General features: G+C 41.5%; 1 long non-coding RNA gene across 1 annotated transcript; it reads right to left on the bottom strand.

Annotated features, from left to right (window-relative positions):
• Window positions 1-5,854: 5,854 nt before the first annotated feature.
• On the bottom strand, window positions 5,855-16,943 carry LOC144589125 (uncharacterized). Its single transcript, XR_013545026.1, has 2 exons — window positions 12,140-16,943; window positions 5,855-5,901 (listed from the first exon to the last, which is right to left on the bottom strand). It is a non-coding gene; the product is annotated as an uncharacterized LOC144589125 (long non-coding RNA).
• Between the last annotated feature and the right edge of the window lie 1,609 nt (window positions 16,944-18,552).

The following is an 18,552-nucleotide window of genomic DNA, read 5'->3' as shown; positions in this document are numbered from 1 at the left end:
CAGATGCATCCACTGGCCACACTTGTATTTCTCTAATTGATGGTCTGATTCTTTTAACAAGAGGTCTGTATGATGGAATCAAAAAAAGAGATATATGATCTGACTGTCCCAAGCTAGGCAATGGCTTCGTCTTATATCCATGTATGATGTTACTATATACCTGATCCAAGGTATTTTCCCCTCTAGTGGGACAGTCCACATACTGATAAAAGTTAGGGAGGACGGTCTTTAAATTGGCTTGATTGAAATCACCTGCTACCACCAGCACTCCATCTGGGTAGGCCTGCTGCTGTTTGCTGATAGCAGTTAACAAACAACTCAAAGCTGTGGTTGTGTTAGCATCAGGAGGTATATATACTGCTGTTATTATAATAACATTAAACTCACGAGGCAGGTAAAAGGGGCGGCATTTCACTGCCAAATACTCCAAATCAGGAGAACAGTGAATGTCCAGTATTTTAACATCTGTGCTCCAATTATCGTTTGTGTAAACACAAACCCCTCCACCTCTGCTCTTCCCAGATTCAACAGATCTGTCTGCTCGATGTACTCTGCGTCCTTGTAGTTCAATTACCTCCCCTGGGATGGAAGAGTCAAGCCATGTCTCTGTAAAGATCATAACGCAACAGTCTCGAATATTTTTCTGTAGGGAGATAGTAAGTTCTAGCTCCTCAATCTTGTTGGGTAGAGATCTAACATTTGAGACAATAAGACTTGGCAATGCAGGCTTGTGAGGATTTTTGCCTAACCTCACTCGTAGACCGGCCCTGCAACCTCTTTTCTGCTTGCGTTTTCTCCGTGCCCTTTTCTTCCTGACAGGGAGAGCAGGGGGAGTAACCCCCGGATATGCAGGCTGTCTTAAAAGCTCAGCTGGGATGTTGTAAGTTGAGACCGTCGATTCAAAGTTGTAACCTTCTCTGCCAATAGATAATAATTCTTGTCGACTGTAAATTACTTGTGCCTGAGCATGTAGAGTCCGTAATAAGGGCCGATCTCTGGAATGCCTAGCCGCTGCAAGTGCTTGCGCCGCCATCTTGACCAACTGTTTGATTATGATGACCAGATGAGAAAGAAGGTACCTGTACTTTTGAGTTTTGTGGCAGCAGAAAGTCCAGCAGGTGTAACTAGCATGAAAGCTGTAACTTCTGAAGTTTTCTAAGCAAAAGGCACATGAACCCTGTTCTCTTTTTCATTTGGTCACTCTAAGCAGGTGGCTGTTTGTTGAATGGTAGAACATAGATACCCAATGTGGTCTAGTGCAGTGGCCCCCAACCTTAGGCCTCCAGATGTTCTTGGACTACAACTCCCAGAAGCCTTCACCACCACCTCTGCTGGCCAGGATTTCTGGCAGTTGAAGTCCAAGAACATCTGGAGGCCCAAGGTTGGGGGCCACTGTTCTAGTGGATTGAATGATGGGCTAGGATTCAGGAAACGTGGGTTCAAGTCCCCATCTGACCGGGAAGGAGAACTGAAACTGGTAAAACCACCTCTTAAATATCTCACTTAGTTCTGAAAGCCCTATTGTGGTTGCTGTAAGTCAGTTACAACTTGACAGCATCTAGCACACAGGATAATGGAGCAGTTTATATGGGTTTGAGATCTTCTGGAACAAGCGACAATCTGTTTTGAACCATTGTGTCCCTCAAATAATAATTCTGTGGATTTTGCATTGGAGCAAAATCAGGTCAAGTGGCAGGAGGCAGGATGATGAGTTTCTCTGTCAGATCAAAGAGTGGCTAATCCACCGAGAGCTCCAGAGCGATAGGAAAGGAATGCAGAGCCTGTAGCAGCAGCAGAACGGTGAGTGGATGTTTTGGCCCCGGGGGGGGTGGACCCTCATTATCTCCACCTGTGGGGGGGCATTCATATTCATATACGGATACCCCCATCTCTAGACTGGAACTCTGCAGGAGCAAAGCCTGTTACTACAGACATTCTGAGCTAGCTGGACAAGTAGCATGATAGGCCAGCTGCTTATGTTTCCATACAATGTTCAAAGGAACAACCTAAATGTGAAGCACTGTCCTAGAACTCTAGGTGGATTTATTAAGCAGCAACTGAGATAGACATTGTGGGATGGCTTTTCAAGTGAATTTCATCCAGAGGGCCTCTTTGACAGATTATGCTTAGGAGAGTTTTAATTTTCATCAGGCTCACTACCAGAGATTTATTACGCACCATATTAATAATGAAAGTTTATTGTCTAATTGCTAATTGACTGCAACGGAACTACATTCCCTGTGCTCTGTCTTTACTGCACAGCTCAGGAGAAGGCATTAAGGCACAGAGCTCATTCAGCTTTCTGCCTTAGCATGGAAATTGCTTTTGGAAATGGTTCTCTTTGTTAAAAGCTGAGGTTTGGCTATAGTCCTGGCTTATGGAAGGTATCCAGCCTGATGAAAATGAAGGATATTGACCTTCAACACAATAGAGACATTGTTGAACAGAAGCATAACAGTAAGTAGACTAAAAACGCCAACATTCCTTGACCAATGCAAAAGCCGTTTCCTTAGTGTTCTTGTTGATTTGGGGTTGCCTATTCATCCCATTACCTTAGGATATCATTAATAAATACACAGCTGTGCCCATTCTTCCATTTCTGTAGGAAATGTCAGTTCATTTCATTAGTTACCTGGGCAATCACAAGAAGCACTACTTCTTTCCTTTCTTTTGTTGTATTAGGTGCCTTATAGAACAAATTATTTAAGCACCATACACCTTGTAAAATTGGTTAAAGCCTTACAATAGTACAATAAAATTCAACATTAAGATCTTTAAAAGACTCAGATCTAAAGTACAAGTATCAATAATTATATATAAAGACAGTAGCCACCCTCAGAAAACCACAGAAAGTAAACATGTTGTCAGTTCTGCAGGAGTTAAAATATACAAAACTCTTTACAAGCATACATGCTATTCAGTATATTCAATGGATAGGAAGTCCGTGGGGGGTCATAATTATAGATCAAAATATATCTTGGAACTCTTGGGAGGATGAAAAATATTAGCATGGAGCACAAATAAAAAGAATAAAAGCACTAGGGGACAACATTTCATAATCATGGGACAAACACTAAGAAGGCACTCTCTCTCATTGTCACCCTTGAGATTTCAAGGTGAAGGGACATTCAGAAGGAAGACCTCAATAAATGACCCTTAGTGCTTATTAACTGCAATATTATTCAAAAGTCCAACTGAGTGAGGCAAACATATCTATCGCAAACTAAGCTGAATTACCAAGACAATGAAGCCTAAATTCCATTTAGCTCTCGAAAATCTTAGTTCCAGTCACACCTAAGCATTTTATTTCCTTGGCTGTATTTCTAGTTGGAACACCAATTCCCCAATGATGAAATTGGTATAAGAGAAATGATTATACACAGTTGTTGTGAAGATGAAATGGAACAAATGCTATATAAAGGCTAAGGAAGGGCAGTTAGTAGACTGTGAACAAGTGTGTGACTGGATTTACTAAGCCAAAATGTTTAGTGTATGTTAGTGTTTAGTGTTTGAAACACATTTCCCTATCACATCTCTTTCACTTTCTTCTCAAACATAAATGTTTTCATATTGGGTTTCTGTTGCTCTTTCAAGTGCAGTTTGTGCTCCCAAGATCAGGTCTAGATCTAAATGTTTTCAGTTTTCCTCCCAAGCCTAGAGGATTACAGGAGTGAACATGATATTTGTCAGCATATTTGAACTTTTTCTTAGGCAGTGTTTGACCACCTCCTCTTCTGTCTCCTTTTATAAAAGACTCTCACCAAAGAGCAGGGGCACAAAACTGTAGAGGTGGAAGTGGCTCCATGGAGTCCAGTTCCCTGCCAATGCAAGAAATCCATCCCTAACGTATCCCTCACAGATAGCCATCCAACTTCTGCTTAAAAATCTCCAATGAAGAACCATGGCCTGGTGTTTTGGTATGGTTTGGTGGTTCGGGCCACAAGTATTGTGCAGGTGCCCCAGATTCCCTGACCCGGTTCCCCCCACAGGCCACCACTCAGAGGAGGAGACTGGACAGGGAAGCTTGCCTCTGAGTGGGCACCTGTGGAAGAAGGAAGGCAGAGTGTGGAATCCGGGGTGCCCATGCAACACTGTGGGCCCAATCTGCTGAACTGTGTTAAAACACCAAATCATGGTTCGTGGCCATCTCTGCCCACAACCCTCTCATTTCCTCCTTTATTCTCCTTCCACCAAGCTGGGTACTGCTGTCCCATGCTGACCTTGAGGTGGGCAATTCAGCTCCAATAATCACTGACCACTGGCTGTGCAGGCTCAAATTAATGATGGGATTTATCATCCAAAACATCTGGAGGTTGCTAGATAGCTTGCCCCTGGATTTTGTGAACCAAAGTACCTTTTATTCCAATGGAGGCAAACTGTTTTTGGCTCGGAGTGGCCAAAATGAGGGGGTGGGGAAGAAATCAGTGGCTTCCGTGCCACCCAGAAGACCAGAACGGGAACAGGAAGTGGCAGTTTCAGGGGGAATCATGGGGATGGATAGGAAGTTAAAGGGGGAATCATGGGGACGGACAGGAAGTTAAAGGACCCAGAACAGGAAGAGAAAGGGGGAATCCCAGCTGCAGCCACTTCAAAAGGTTTATTTCCACAAGGGTGGGTAGGTGGGCTGATCACTCGCGTGCCAGAAGAAAGGGCTTCGCGTGCCATCACTGTTCCATAACTCTGCAGAGGCAGGATTTCCCACTGTTTGGTCACAACCATTGGAATAAGAGCTGCTCCCAAGACAGTTTGGTGCCTCTGGCAGAGCAGCAAAATTGTGACCTCTGTTGTCCCTGTCATAACTGGCATTATTGTATTACTTTGCAGTTGGAGCAGAACATTTCATAAATGCTTCTCTCCAGAGTGTTAAAACTCACCAATAATAATGAATTAAATAATTAACAATTGGCTGTACTTTGATGGCAGTGAAAATTTTTGCTACCTGAGGCAGCTGCCTTACTGAACAACGGTAAGGGCAGCTCTCAACGAGATGTGGCCTAAATTGTTTTATATCATGTCAGCCATATAAGAAGAGAGGGATACACTGTTTTTCTATGTGTTTTTCATGGCTGATCTGGAGTCACACTAACCACCTCTGAGCTGCTTGGGTTTACTAGGAATAGCCAAGCCAAGGCTGCGGTTATCCTTTGGTTCCCCGTTGACTGCGGCTGGCACTGGCTTCTGTCAATGATAGCATATTGTAGTAAACTCATCTGTACTCTAGTTCAGTCTGCCACTTTCCATGCATTTATGGCAATCATTGCTTTCAACTTCATATGCTATTTCCAACCATATTTTTAGAAAATCAATAAAACATGACTCCCACTCCCTCCACCCCCCTTCATTGCAAAAAACCTTCTTCACGCTGCTTCCTTTTTGGCAGCCTACCAAACTGGCACATGCTGCAGAGTGCTGTGAAATGGCTGCCAATGCCAGTCACCTGACTCAGTCCTCATCCCAAAGGGCCCCCACTGGTCACCTCCCCTTTGCAGAAATGGTTTCCTCCCCTTTAACAAGCTGAAAATGTAAAGGGCACGGAAACACATGGCACTGAAATGAGCTCAGCCAAAAAGGAAAAAAAAGTCCGTGGGAGACGAGGACTTTTGTTTAATCATTGGGTTGTCTCTTATGCTGCCTCTCATAAGTGGAGCCGGTGAAGAGATGGGGGCAAGCAGAGAAGGCTGCAGTCTATTAAACTTCCTTTGAGCGGCTGCCAGACTGACAACAGCTGGAAGAAATTAACGTTTCAGATCCGTCAGCCGACTTGCTGCTTTTCCCTCCAGAAAACAAATGGCTTGACGGCTGTAGCCTCAGCAGCTTCACCTTGTCCCGCTCACTTCACACAATTACTGGCTTGATTTTGTCTGTGGAGGATTTCCCCTCCCTTTCCCTTCCTCTCTCCTCCTGCAAAAAGAAATAAATACCCAGCAAAGGGGAAAACATGTTGGAAAAGTTGTATAGTGTAGAGGAAAAGTGGTAAAAGTTAGGGTCCCTTCAAGAAATGTTGCTGCCTGAGGAGAATAAAGCACCCTCTCTCCAATTCCAACAGGTGACTGGACTGGAAGCTAAACAGAAGTTCAGCATTGGCAATGGATATGGAAGTCCACCACATCTCAGAGAAGCAGGAAAGTTAAGGGGTACAGAACAGAGGTCATTAATTCATCAGGTCACCTTTGAATTAGAAGCAAGATGACTTAATAATAAACAACATGGATGAATACACAGGGATTCAAATTTAGGTTTCTTAAAAGTAAGCAGTTGAAGCCCTCTGCTTGCCTCGCTTACATATAATTGTCAACCTGCTGAGGCTTCACACAATGTTTATGGTGGAGCGGGCTGCAGTCCATCAAAAGGTTTGCCAAATAAAGCTAGCTAGTTTTTGAGGTGCCACAAGACTGTTTGTCTGGACAGACACAACAGACCACATTCACTTTTTAAAAATCTTGGCAAGTTCTGGTTTTGAAAAATGAAACAGATTTCTCAGCTTCTTAAGTATCTGGCCACTGCTGACCTTCCTGCAGATGGTGGTGGTGAGTGACTCAGAGCATGGTCTCTGAGAAGGCAGGTTCATGAGAGAGTAGGGAGTGATTTAGGCACCCTGATCCCAAGCCATATTGGGCTTTTTGAAGTAGCATCAGCAAAATGAATGGGAAATGTTCTCTCTGCTCCCTGTTACCATTTTTGGGTTTTTGCTAGGGACAGTACCAGATGCTACACTTTCAATTAAACATGGAGTTAGTAACTTCTAGCAACCCAAAGACAATTATTCCAAGATGGCCAAAGGAGAGAAACAGTGAATAAACTGAGGCCAAACATAGGAATGGTTGACCAAGCATTCCCTCTTGCCTTCTCCAAATAGCTCCACACATCTTCCTAGCTGTATTTTCATTTCACAACAACCTTGTGGGGCAGGTTATAGTGAGAGTGATTTGCTTAATGAATTTCACAGTTGATCACCTTTTTTGATAACAAAATCCCAAACCCAAAGTTTCCAGAATAGTGACTTACAGTGCCATTTGCAGTAAAGAAGTGCATTTTACATTACTGGACTGGGATGTGGACTCAGATTTCACTGCTGCAGTGGAAAAAACTCAGTCCCTGCTACTATAAATCAATCTCTCTGGTCCTCAATTCCCTATCTTTTTTGCTTGTTTAAATAAGAATAGTAATTTAAGTCACAAAAGTTGTGCAGATAAATGTGGTAAGTGTTGTTTTGAAAGCTTAGAAAAAACGTCAGAAAAGGTTCTTTAAAAATCTTTGCAGTATTAGAGATATTAAATATAATGCTGCATTTACTTCCAATCCCTACACCCCAGGACTTTTGCTTTGTCTAAAAGCTGTTTGCCTAGTTGCCTAGGAGTAGGAGAGCCAAATCTGATCTGTGTAGCTATCATGTAATGTCTTGTGGGAACAGAAGCACTCTGGATCCTGCAATACTGGAAACAAAGCTTATTTGGCTGACCTAGTCCTTCTGCATGCCAAACTGCAATCTGTCTGGGAACTCTGTCTTTTCCAACACAGCCTTGAGCAAGCACAGGCCATATTTCTGTATGTTTTGCATCACTATCAGGTTGAAGTACAATTTGCTTGGAGTTAATAATGGTGTGCTAGGTAGAGAAAAGAAAGTGAATTAAACACCACAAGGATAATATGAGCCAAAATGAAGTTTCATCTACTTGGACCAACATTTCTTCAAAGGATACAGGAGACCTTGTTCTGTCTCTGGAAATACCTCAATGACTAAGCTGTATTTCTCTCAAAGTACTATTACTCTCAAATATTCTTACTAGTTGCACATTTCCAACACAATGATGTGATGAAGAGGAGTAATGCCAGACACAGCACTGATGCCTGGGCAGCCGGCTGTCAGCATTCAAAGGACAAAATAAATTTATCCAAGAGCTTATTTTCCATGCCTCCATACTTCTGAACTCCTTTGAATATCTGGTCAGCTGATGAACCTTGGAAACCCACATGCTCGGAAGGTTTATCCATAATGACTTTCAAACACTGTCACAAATAGGACAGGGAACCACATCTATACTGTTGTTTTTTTTACAAATGGTAACAACAGCAACTGTGTCCACAGATGGTCACCATTATACTTCCTCCACAATACTTTCTACCTTGTATTGTTTTAAGACATTGTGATGGTTGTGGTGGGGAGTCAGCCATCCCCCAAAATGATGGAGAAAAATTTGGAAATAATTCTTCAAATTGGCCATTTGTTGCTAGGGGAATAATAAAATTTCTTAATGTTTCTCAGAAGACTATTTTCTGACAAATTCTGGCTCAGCACATATTGTCATTCTTCAGGGTTCAACACCTTTCACTCAACTATCCAAATGCTACATTTTTGAGGTGGTCATTGTAGATACATTTTGTCTCTACTGCAGCTGTTTCTAATGCAGCTCCATTCTTGTAAGCCCAGTAACTTGGATGAGGGAAGGCTGTGTTATGTCCAGATCAAAGAAAAAGCTTAAGGTAGTATTATTACCATAATTTGTCCTCCAATTTTTTCCAAAATTTTGCTTCCCCATTAAAATGGTTTCATTCTTTTCTACTTCATTCCCATGGCCTTTTGGAACTTATTCTGTAGATACTTCTGAGTTCATTTTAACATTGTGAGGTACCCAAGGCATTCACTTCTGTTTTTGTTTTCTTTCTGTTACACATCTCAAGTGAAATTTGGAAGAACTTCCTTTTGATAGAAGTGATTTGACAGTGTAATGGACTGCCACAGTACACAGTGAACACTCTTCCACTGCAGGTTTTTAATCAAAGATTGAGTAGCCATCTAACAGGGATTTAGCTGTTGATCTACTGCTTCAGAGTGGGCTTGGGCTTGATGATGCTTGGATTCCCTTCAGCTTCATCCCTCTACATCTTCTCTGGCTGCCCACACTTTCTGATCTTAAGAAGGTGGAAGGAGACACCTTATGACAGCTTTCTCTGGCCTTTAATAGAAATATAGTAAGATGGGAGAGTAGGGCTGGTGGTTGCTCCAGAGGTGGTTGTATAATGAAAGGCAAGACTTGCAGACATGCTCATTCTCAGCCACCTTATAAGTAGGATAAGCACAAGAATCTTGAATCTCCCTGTGAAAGAGTACTTCTCATTATAGAGGATGGGAATCGCAAATGATACCCCAGTGTCATTTATCATGCTGAAGATGATTAGGAATCAGTAGTTAACCAATCCAACAAACATTTATTAGGAACATTTTACACTATCATCCCACCACACACAGTAGTTCCCTACTGTATGTAAACTACTACAGTAGTTTCATATATGATTGAATTGTCTCTTGGTGCAAATTGTGTTATTGGTTTGGGATTAGATCCATCTCCAGCGGACCTCTTGCTTTATGTCTGGCATGACCTTGGATCTGGTCTCAGAAATCTCTATGGTAAGTCCTATCACCAGTAAGTAGGGTAGGATGGGATCTAAGGGGGCACTGCCTGATGGTGCATCATATCTGGCTTGCATCATCTGTCTTACATCCATTCCATACTGAAGCATCCGCCCAGTCTTCAGCTTTGCTGTCCACTTCCTCTTTCTTATTGACTTCCCCTAGCTGTTCTTCTGCCTGCCTTTTATTGTCTTCTTGCTGAAATACTTATTTAGTGGGCTTCTTTCTGCCTTCCTTGCTTTCCTGCCCTTTTTGGTACCTCCAGCCTTTTGACTTTCAAGGAGAGTTCAGCTGGGGTAATATGCAGAAGGAATCTGCCACATGTTCCCCATATATCCTTGGCAAGAACCCATGGAGGGCCAATGAGGTATGGTGGTAGACCCTTCCTGAGTGTTCAAGATCACCTGCTCACACTCCCTTATGAGATTTCTCCAAAAGTTCTTCTCTGAAATTATTTTCATACTGAATATCTGTTTTTAACATATTGATTGAAAATGGTCAAAATTCCCCTAGGAGAAATTTTCAGCAAAGAACTAGTTGCTATAAATGACAGCCTATGCACAGAAATATGGATATTCCTATGCAGAAGTAATGTTCATGTTGGGATTTTCTTATGTGTGAAGTAAACTTGAAATAGCATGTGTACATAATGAGGCACCAGCGACTTTGGTTCTATCAATATGATTGTTGTGACTTTTCTGTCTTTTGTGGAATAAAAGATAGCCCATGACTGGCTCAGAGAGACTAAACAAAGGACATCATTGAGGGAAATGTTACTATCTCCTTTCCCAGGGAATCCAGTGAGACTGCAGACTTGTTTGAATAATGACCATACTCGAGTTTTCTGTTATAAAGACTAAATAAGAAATAAATGCTATCTCCTCTCTATCTCTAGAACAGAAATGGGGAGCGGGAGATCCTGGGTGGGCTATTCTACTTCAGTTGAGTTTACGTCAGTTCTCACAGAAAATTTGTCCAGTTCTGACATCTGGAGGTGCTTTTCTTTGGCACACCAAATCACCATCAGTTTCCTGCTAAAAAGCTGCCACTGCTGCCACTGCAATATGATTGGCAGGTGTTTCCTATCTTTGCAGTTGTGTATGCTTCCTCTCTCAATCCACAACCATTTGATAGTCCTTACAGATTGTGAGCTGGTTGTAGTTCACTGAGGAAAAATTAAGGAACCTCTACTTGCATTTCTAAACAAACTGTATTTAAAAAACCCAAAAACCCACAACTTTGACTTCATTACATTTGTCCCACTTAAAAGTCCTAATAGAGTCAACTTTCATCACTGGCATGATCAGCTGGACACAGCTACATGGATATGGGTGCACAGACAGCCTCTGTGTTGATGTTGATGTGCCAGTTTTGGATTCTAGACTTACCCGATCAACAGCTAGTGGTACTGCACATACTGCAATGAATGGTGTACCAAGGCAACAGAAGGCAATATCAATAGGAGTGCTACACATATTTTTCAACTGAATCCATTTGACCCAGGCTTGTAAATTCCCATTCACCTAGATGTCTGTCACATGTGAGATTATATGTAGCCATTCTTAGTGGATTCTTATCCCACTTTGGTCCATGCATAATACCAAAATTGACAATATCTTTTGAGACATGTGCAGAGTAGCTGCCATGGGATACCTAAAGTACAAAGTTTTTGGACTGTAAGAACTGCTGTAGGCAATGGAAGGGCTCTCTCTGAGCCAACATAGGGGAGAGCCTGAGAAGGCTCTAGAGATATTTAGGGTCAAATAATACATTGCAGATAGAGTGTCTCTAGACGTTCAAATCACATTACTGCTCCAGAGGTCTTTGTATCTGAACAACCATACTTGCAAATGAGGCCATGTTTACCATTTACAAAAGCAAGCAAGCTAATTTGCAAACCACAGGAGATCTGAAAAGAATTACGCTGTAACTTCCAGCACTTAAGGAATTCCCTCTCCTCATGACTTGCTAGTTACAATGTGTAGTTTGACACCTGGAATCTGGAAAGAGATCAAGGAGATGGAAAAGATGAAGGGGATGAAGGGGTAAAAATTAATGAATCAGAGTAGATTGTGGACAAAAAAGAGAAACAGCCATATAACCTTCTGTGCAGACACAGGAGCAGTTTCATTGCCAGGGTATGTTGCAAAGTCTTATACTTACTATTATCATGTAAATTCTGGTCCATTAGTTCTCTCCACAACATGGGGTTATTGGGAGGGAAAGTGTGATGCATTGAATATGGTACTTTAAATGTAACCACACAGCCTCCAGCTAATGTGTGAGAAGGCATCTCCTCACTAACCTGTCCTGAAAGGATGCTGATGTAAATGTTTCTCACTTATAGACTGGGATCCAACCCCATCATGAAAAGACTAGCAATATGCACATACTTAGATTATCTATTCTGCATTACCTTCTATATAATCTTCCCTCCTCTCACTCATACCTGTGAAACTGACAAGAGTTTAGGGAAACATTATCAGCTTCACTAGAATGTTGCTGTTTTGCCTTCAAAACAGAATGTGTTAGTTTACTGGTGTTGTGTGGGTAGTAATATTTTAATAATAATACTGAAATCTTTTCAATAGATCTGTGAAGGCCTTCCCTGGCCTACGAAGAAAGAAAGTCTTGCTGTTTTCATAGATTGCAGATAAGGAGAGTGGTGAAGGTCACACTTTCATATACACACACAAATGAAATCTGAAATGTGATTTTAAATCCACAAACCTGAATGGAGCAAAAGTTCTATCCCACAGGCTGCAGTTCACCTCAAAGGAGATGGTGTTCGTTGGTATTTACATTACACAAACAACATGCTTGAAAACTGATTGTCTTTGAGATCTTAGTGTCAAATGAGTCATGGCACTAAGTATGCTTTTGCATCTGATGTGCAAGGCTTTTAAAAAAACACACAAACTGTATCAGCTGTGTGTGGGAGGGTGATAATTTACAGGATCAGAGCAGGCATGGAGACAAAATGACATCAATGGGACATTTCCTTTCAAAATACATGCCAGCCCCAAAATGGGGGATTTTCCAAAGCAGAAGAAACAGTTACATTCCCTCTTCATGTCTGTTTTGATTCTTAATTATAAGCCACTCTCCAGCTGATATTACATTTTTTTAAAAAAACCTGCCAGTTAGATCCAAAACCACATTTGTATTAATATCTAGATCAAAACAACAATGAAGCAAAAGGGGGGGGTGAACATCCTGCAAAAACTCAAAAAAACATTTTAGTTCTTTAAAGATTGTTATACTATTGCAATGTGAGCTTTCATAGACGTATGTAATTTATTTTTAAAGACAATTTGATATAAATGAATGTGAAATTAAAGATGCAGTATAGTGTAGTGATAAAGTGTAGGACTAAGAGTCAGGTCAAATTCTCACACAGTCATAGCAATTTTCTGCAGGGGTGGCAATCCTTAAAAATCTCACATACCTACTAGGGTAGGCATAAGTCAGAAGTGACTTGACAGCACCTAGAACACAGAAAATTAAAACTGCACACCAATAGTGGGAGACGAATGCTCAGAAGTGCACATTTGGGCTCACTCTCAAATCACGAAGCATGTGTAAAAAGTTGTCCCCGTTCCACTTCCTTTTAGACCACATATGATTGGCATATGTGTGTAAAAAGAGCTAGACTGCTAAAAACTATTGAGTGCTAATATATGTTTGCAGACCTGCTTGAAAGACTGATCCAGTGAGCATTGGATTTCTAAAATCCTCTACTTTGTATCATATTTTCTCATCGGTTGCAGTAATGTAATGACAAGACTGGGAAGAAATCCTTCATTGACCAGAAATGTGTGGCTTGATTTCCTCTCAAATTAATTGTTAATTAACCTAGTAGCACCAGCAGCTGTTCCATTAGGCTGTAAATTCCAACACCTCTGCTGAGAGAATTTGGCCTTCCCTCAAGCCAGCCAGCTGCCATTCCAATGGATGCCCAAAACATTTCTAACTCAGCTGGTCATTATAAGAATAACTGTCCAAAACAATGTCTGAGCCTGGTTTTGTCTTCCTTTTCAGTTCTATTTTCATGTGACTCGTCTTTTAAAGCTGCTCTTAAAAAGCAGCTTTTTTAGTTAACTAGTCTATGGTGTTTAGTAAAAAGGATGCTCATATCCTCTTTGCCAGTTTGGGGTTACAATATTGCATTACGGGGAAAGAAAGATATCCTCACTGAATTAAAATAATCAAAGTTTTGCATAGCATCCTCAGATTTTTTTTTTTTTAGGATTCTTCCCATTAAGACTGGCTCAAGCAGTATTTGGAATATAAGGACCATTTATCCGTTCTGTCTGCCACTGGGGCCAGTTGGTCCTCTTGTGAGTCTCTGTCTTTCCTTTTTCTTCAGGCTATTAACCAATTCTCTGCATGTATTTTGGGGTTGGGGGTTGAGTAGTGCTTTTCAAAATGAAAGGTCTTGTATTATCCTTGGCGGTGTAAAGCAAGTGCTGCATTCTCTTTTGTTTGGAACATTGGAGCAAAACATGTTTTTTCTGCCTCCGGCCCCTACCACAGTGTATTTACACAGACACTCTTCTTGGCATTTGGACTGTATTTTGGGCTTCTCTGTTTTCATACCCTAAGTTTCTGGTCATCGGTTCTCTAGTTAGCAAGAGCCTCCTTTCCTCATCTATTTCTTCTTCTTTTTTCTTTTTTGTTTGGTCCAGGCACAGCCAAAGCTAACAAGAGAACAGAGCAATGGGTTTCTTATTCTGAAGAGTGTCACATTCCAGGCCTACCATGAGCCTTTTTTCTGGAGGAATTGCAAGGCGAGTAAAGCAACTCAGCTGGCTGTGGGATACTGACCCTGTAAATCTCGCAAAGGCTCTTCAGTGAGCGCTGTCAGGAAGAGGTACCTCATAAAGCCAAATAGTGATTTCCTGCTGAAGCCGGCAGGAGTTGTTTTCTTTACAACACACTGCTGAAATCGGAGAGGATATGGTGTTTAAATATCTCAGTCCTGGAGGAGTTGCTGTATGCTTGAGACAGAGCCAGCAGCCAAAGTGCACAAGGAAAGGATAGATGCCAACATTTGAAAGCCATTAACCAAGAATATTTTGGGAGGATAATTAAGGGACATACCTTTAACCCACTTCGAAATACACTGAATGGGCTTGTGTCCCAGTGAGTTATGGAGTGAAAATATGGTAACTCAGCTCCCCTCCCCACTCTTTAAAATAATAATAATAAAAAATCTGCTGCATTCCTTACACAACTCAGGCTGTTTGCTTATGCATATGTGCATGTGTATGCACACATGCACACGCACACACTGCAGTGTCTTATTTATAACTTGTGAGACATTCTGGGGCAAGTACTTATTAAGAAGTCACCTTACTGGATGTGGTGTGCACCATCCCAGTTAGTGGTGTCCATAGGATACGATCTTAGGGCCAAAATCCAAGATCCTGAACTGTAGGAGCCCCCGCATGACCAGCCAGAGAGTAAATAATTCCTGTAGTCATTGTGGTTCTGTGAGTCATGGGAATTTAAAATGTGTAGCAGCACTATAATTCCAAGTCTGGTGTCTAGCACATCTGCTGCTTCTGCTTCCTCTTCCTCTTCTTCCTTAGCAAAGATTTTTTTAAAAAATAATTAAATATTTTAACATATGAGGAACATGGAAGCAGCTGTTAATGAATGCAATGGCAGTAGAAGAGAAAACAGATAGATGCAAGCTATGTCATTCACAATTGAAGTACCATACACATGGCCATAAAAAATTGGTCGTGGACAAGACCTTAGTGATGGACTAGGACCCTGGCAACAAGGGTTCAAATCCTCACTTGGCCATGGAAACTAACTGGAGAATTAGAACTCGTAAAACCACTCCTTAAATACCGTGTGTGTGTGTGTGTGTGTGTGTGTGTGTGTGTGTGTGTGAGAGTGAGTGTGTGTGTGTGTGTGTATGTCCCATCAAGTCAGAACCTATAGTGACTCTAATAGGACTTTCAAGGTAAGTGAGATATTTAAGGAGTAGTTTTACCAGTTCCACTCCACCAATGAGCTTCCATGGCCAAGTGGGGATTCAGACTCTGTTCTCCAGAGTCCTAGTCCATCATTCTATTCTCCTACACCACATTTGGACTCCCCTTAAATACTTTACATGCCTTGAAAGCCCTATAGGTTCACTATGTCAGTTCTGACTTCATGGCACATAACTAACTTATTAATAATGTAATCTAGTTGTGATAATGACCCCAGCAGTGTGCAGAAGAACTGTAGTCAAGGGTATGCATGTTGCAAACTTTCAGAGCAGAACTTTAAAAGTTTCCTTTAAGACCAGTTAACTTAATGACCTACCTGCTGAAGCCAACTATAACTGAGCAGAAGTAGAATTACTTTGTTTGAAATGTTACTGAAGTCTCTTCCTGCCACTGCTGTTATGGATGGTTTCAGCAGGTCATTATATTCCTTCTTCTTTAACATTATTTCCACACTCTATCCCAGATATCTATTCATAGTCCTAGCTATATTATTTTTATTGTAAATTGCAAGTTGGAGACTTGTGAGATTCTGAAATGCTGAAAAATAAAAGCAAATGTATAAAAAGAAAGAATAAATTAATTCCAGGCCAGTACTACTCATTCACCCACTATACAGTATGTCACTGAAGTGAGTACACCCCCTCACATTTCATAAATATTTTAGTATATCTTTTCATGTGACAACATTGAAGAAATGATATTTGGCTACAATGTAAAGCAGTGAGTATATAGCTTGTATAACAGTGTAAATGTGCCATCCCCTCATAATAACGCAACACACAGCCATTAATGTCTAAACCGCTGGCAACAAAAGTGAGTACACCCCTAAATGACAATGTCCAATTTGGATCCAATTCCCTCCCTGGTGTCATGAAACCCATTAGTGTCACAAGTCTCAGGTGTGAAGGGGGAGCAGGTGTTATTGCTCTCACTCTCTCAGACTGGTCACTGGAAGCTGCACAGGGCACCTCATGGTAATGAACTATCTGAGGATCTGAAAAAATGAATTGTTGCTCTACTTAAAGATAACCTAGGCTATAAGAAGATTGCCAAAACTCTGAAACTGAGCTGCAGCATAGTGGCCAAAACCATACAGCGATTTAACAGGATAGGTTCCACTCAGAACAGGCTGTGCCATGGTCAACCAAAGAAGTTGAGTGTCTGTGCTCAGCATCATATTTTGGCTTTGGGAAATAGCCGTATGAGTGCTGCCAGCATTGCTGCAGAGGTTGAAGGGATGTGTGTGTCAGCCTGTCAGTGCTCAGGCCATATGCCGCACACTGCATCAAATTGGTCTCCAGGGATATGATCCCAGAAGGAAACCTCTTCTAAAGATGATGCATAAGAAAGCCAGCATACGGTTTGCTTCATACTAGCAGACTAAGGACATGGATTTCTGGAACCCTGTCCTGTGGTCCGATGAGTGCCAAATGGTGTCAAGTGTGTGTGACGGCAAACAGGTGAGGAGTACAAAGACAAGTGTGTTGTGCCTACAGTCAAGCATGGTGGTGGGAATGTCATAGTCTGGGGCTGCATGAGTGCTGCCTGCACTGGAGAGCTACAGTTCATTGAGGGAACCATGAATGCCAACACGTACTGTGACATAGTGAAGCAGAGCATGATCCCCTCCCTTCAGAGAGTGGGCCACAGGGCAGTATTTCAACATGATAACGACTCCAAACATACCTCCAAAACGACCACTGCCTTGCTAAAGAAGCTGAGGGTAAAAGGTGATGGACTGGCCAAGCATGTATACAGACCTAAACCCTATTGAGCATCTGTGGGGCATCCTGAAATGGAAGGTGGAGGTGCTCAAGGTCTCTAACATCCACCAGCTCTGTGATGTCATCATAGAGGAGTGGAAGAGGACTCCAGGGGCAACCTGTGAAGCTCTGGTGAACTCTATGCCCAAGAGGGTTAAGGCAATGCTGGAAAATAATGGTGGCCACACAAAATATTGACACTTTGTGCCCAATTTGGACATTGTCACTTAATGGTGTACTCACTTTTGTTGCCAGCGGTTTAGACATTAATGCCTGTGTATTGCATTATTTTAAGGGGACAACATATTTACACTGTTATACAAGCTGTATACTCACTGCTTTACATTGTAGCCAAGTGTTATTTCTTCAGTGTTGTCACAGGAAAAGATATACTAAAATATTTATGAAATGTGAGGGGCTGTACACTCTTCTGTGATAGACTGTATGTGTTTTATTACCTGTACAAAATACAATGGTAGCTTTCTGTGTGCTGTAATGCTAATTAGGATGTTGTTTAATATATACTCTTCACAGCCCTCCTTTAGATCCTATTGCTCAAACGCATGAAGAGGCCATGTTAGCTATGCTGCCCCTAATACACTGAGTGGGAACATCCAAAGAGAAATCCTTACTGTATTTGGCTGAGAATCCATCCGATCCTGCCTACAACTGACCTACTCTGCATGGGGCAATTGGCCTCTGAGCTAGCAGGTATATAGTAACGTTGCCTATCAGGCTAGTGGAACTGTAAATGCTCCTCACTCCATGAACTATTATACAATACTGAGAGGCAACAACACCTGAAACAGGCTAATGAATTCTGACTTCTAGGACTTAGTATGGCAGGCACTGAGCACATGTCCTCTTTCAGGGAGCACACGCCTCCATTGGAAGGGCTGTCAGAGGACACACCTTCATTTAAAGGCCTGTACTCCTCTAACATAATTTAAAGATAATATACCATTAAGAAGAAAATTAGGAACCTTGAAAATGTCCATCTACAATTATCAGTAAGTCTCCTGTTCTCATGCTGGCCAAAGTATAACAGTCTCAGTTTCATCATTTTTGCTTCTAGAAAAAGTTCAGGCTTGATTTAATTTAGGATCCATTTGTTTGTCTTTCTTGTGGGTTTTTTTTTCCTGTTTGCATTGTAATTCTATTTAAATTATAAAATTTGTTTCTATTTTTTCTTCAGTAACTATTAATTGGCATATACAATTTTATGTAAATCAGTAGCCTCTGTTTCTTGATGATATGTAAGTGGCCATACTAGGAGTAAGATATCATAGTCACAAGAAATGGCACAGAAAGGTTCAGGAACAAAAGCAATGAAGCTGCCTGAGATGTAGGCCATGGAGGAAAAGGGTAATAG

The sequence above is a fragment of the Pogona vitticeps genome, chromosome 4, assembly GCF_051106095.1.
Source record: "Pogona vitticeps strain Pit_001003342236 chromosome 4, PviZW2.1, whole genome shotgun sequence".
NCBI lineage: Eukaryota > Metazoa > Chordata > Lepidosauria > Squamata > Agamidae > Pogona > Pogona vitticeps.
The sequence above is the reverse complement of the archived record's forward strand: the minus strand, read 5'-3'. Positions and strand labels throughout refer to the sequence as shown.